Source organism: Alligator sinensis, unplaced genomic scaffold (assembly GCF_000455745.1).
Source record: "Alligator sinensis unplaced genomic scaffold, ASM45574v1 scaffold173_1, whole genome shotgun sequence".
Classification (NCBI taxonomy): Eukaryota; Metazoa; Chordata; order Crocodylia; family Alligatoridae; genus Alligator; species Alligator sinensis.
In genome coordinates, this window is record NW_005842207.1 from 1005714 (window position 1) to 1008489 (window position 2776).

Below are 2776 nucleotides of genomic sequence, written 5' to 3' on the forward strand. Positions count from 1 at the left end.
GATTTGTCCTGCAGGGGCCCTATGTTGCTCTGAGCTTTCCTTTTGTACACTATATACCTGAAGAAGGACTTTTTATTGTTCTTGATTGTTGAAGCCAGCCTGAGCTCAAGCCCCGCCTTGGCCTGTCTAACTGATTCCCTGTAATAGCACGCCAGGGAGATATATTCCTCCTTGGTGGCTGCTCCCTGCTTCCATTTCCTATACATCTCTTTCTTTGCCCCCAGACTCTCCTGGAGTTCCCTGTTCAGCCAAGGGGGCTTTTTTGCCCCCTTACCTCCCTTCCTACGTAATGAGATAGGCTCCTTTTGATCCCCAAGGATCACTCCCTTGAGATACCTCCAACCCTCCTGGACCCCCATTTGCTCTATGTTCTTGAGTTGTAACCCCTCACTAACTAGCCTTCTAAGCTTGCTAAAGTTGGCCTTTCTGAAGTCCAACACCTTAGCCCCACTAGTTACTTTACCCACCCTTCGCTGGATAGTGAACTCAACCAAGTGATGGTCACTATCTCCCAGGTTACCATGAACTCGCATGTGTCCCACAAGATCACCCCCTGTTGCTAAGACCAGGTCTACACATGTGTTTAAACATAGTAATTTACTCTGCTGTTGGATAATTCTTGTGTCTGACAGGACTATCCAAAGGCACAGTAAATTAGTTTACACTGTTTTAATTGCCATGCATGTGTAGACAGTGATGCTTTACTGTACAACAAATTAGTCTACTGTGCAGTAAAGTGCAGACACATCCAGTAGAATACATATGCCCCAGGACAGATGCAGAAAGAATGATGTGAGATCAGACAGGGTTATCCTAGTGAAGAAGTGAGGTAAAGAGATGCATGTAGTTACATAGGATATGTACAGGCATTACATTTAGATTGACCTAACTATCAAATTATACAGCCTTGTAGAGGGTATGGCAGAGTACTTGATGTGCCTGCTACTTTAAGAGGTCAGGCAGCCTGTTGAGCCACCATTAGGTGGAGGTTCAGGGCTAATTTCAGAGTCAGCTGATCCAGGAGGGCAACAGGTGAAGCTAGGCCTGATCAAGGGAATCATCTGATTGCAAGGCAGTCACCTGATTGGAGGAGGGCTGGGTTTAGAGAAGGTATAAGCTGAGACCCTGAGAGCAGGGCTTGCAGTAATATCTTAGAAGCTGGTGTAGGAACATCAGCTAGCAGGAAGGTTGTAGCTTCTGAATACCAGCAAGAAAAATGGCATCTGGAGGTTTGGGTAGGAACTAAGGGGATGGAGGGGGTCCCTAGGGACCCAGTGTAGGATCCAGAGCTCTGAGAAGGGGGCTGAGTGTCTGGGGCCTGGTGAGAAACCAGGTGAGCCCAGATAGAGAGGGGCTGAGTGGCTGAGGCCTAATGACAGACCAGGTGAGCCCAGGGGGAGGGTCTGAGAGTCAATGGGCCTATTGAGGAGCCAGGTGAGCCCTGAGAGAGGGGTCGAGTGTCTGAGACACCTGATGGAGGGTCTGGGTGAACTCTGTGAGTGGGGTAGGGTATGGGGGCCTATTAAAGGGTCTGGATAAGCCCAGAGAAGGAAGAGGCTGCATTAGGCAAGACCTAGGGAGGGCTCCAGGTGAGCCTAGAGAGGAGTGATCTATAGAGGGGCCCAAGAGGGTGGACCCCCAGAGTCATGAGAGCTGACAGGCGGAGGACTAGCCCTAGGAATCTCAACTGGCCTGTGTGGGGCCAGGGCCCAGGAGGGGCAAAGGGTGAAATAGACCACAGGAGAGCCTGGAGTTCTTGACTGGCTTGAGGCAGGGCCATGGCCTAGGACAGGCTGAAGGTCCTTTTGTGGCCACAGCTGAGAGGAAGGGGTCAAGGGGCGTGCAGCCCGAGATGATGATGATGGCTGGTGCTAGGCCACCTGATGAGGAGGGATCAAGGAAAGGGGTCTGAGAGTGAGCCAGGGTCCAGAGATGGAGGACTCAGATCCGAGAGAGGGCCAGGGGGCTGGGTGCCTAGCAGTCCAGGGGGGTCATAGGGGGAGCCCAGAGAGGGACATGTAAGACCAGATAGGCCTGGAAACCAGTTCTGAATAAGACCTGAAACTGCATTCTACTGGGGCTGGTTAGCATGGTGCAGCTGCCTGTGGTGGGACAGCCTCCATGAAATGCCATTCATGGGCCACTCCAAGAAAGGTGAGGATGGGGTGCCAGAAAGCCTCAGCTCCCACTGCCTTGTGGGTTACCCTGTGGAGGGGGAAGACTAGGAGAGCACACCCCAACAGAAAAGCACTTGGCAAAGAAGACCAGGACCCTGTGGGTCCACTGACCCAGTGAGGGGCCAGGGAGATTGGGGCCATGTAGGTCTAGAGGCCCAGCGAGGGGTCTGAGGCACATAGTGAGGTCCAGTGATCATAGTGAGACCAGAGGGATCCAGTGGCCCAGTGACAGACCAGGGATAGAGTGCAAGACTGTCCAGGTCTGAAGGCCTGGAGAGCATCTGGGAAAGTAGAGAACTGGATGGGTCCAGGACAAAGGGCCAGAAGGGGCTGACAGCCTAGAGAGGGGCCGGGAGAAAGACGGAGGGGCATGGTAGCCCAGGGAGTTGTTGTGTGACCATGGGGTCTGGCAACCCAAATGGGGCCACAAGGGAGACTGAGGGGTCTAGTAGCCCAGGAGGGGCTATGTGGAGAGACCAAGAGGTCTGCAGGCCCAGAGTAGGGCTGAGAGCAGCCGAGGACTCAAAAGGTCCAGAGAGGAGCTGCATCAGCAATTGGTAAAACACCTGTAAGGATGCCATCTGTGGGGCGTGGGGCAT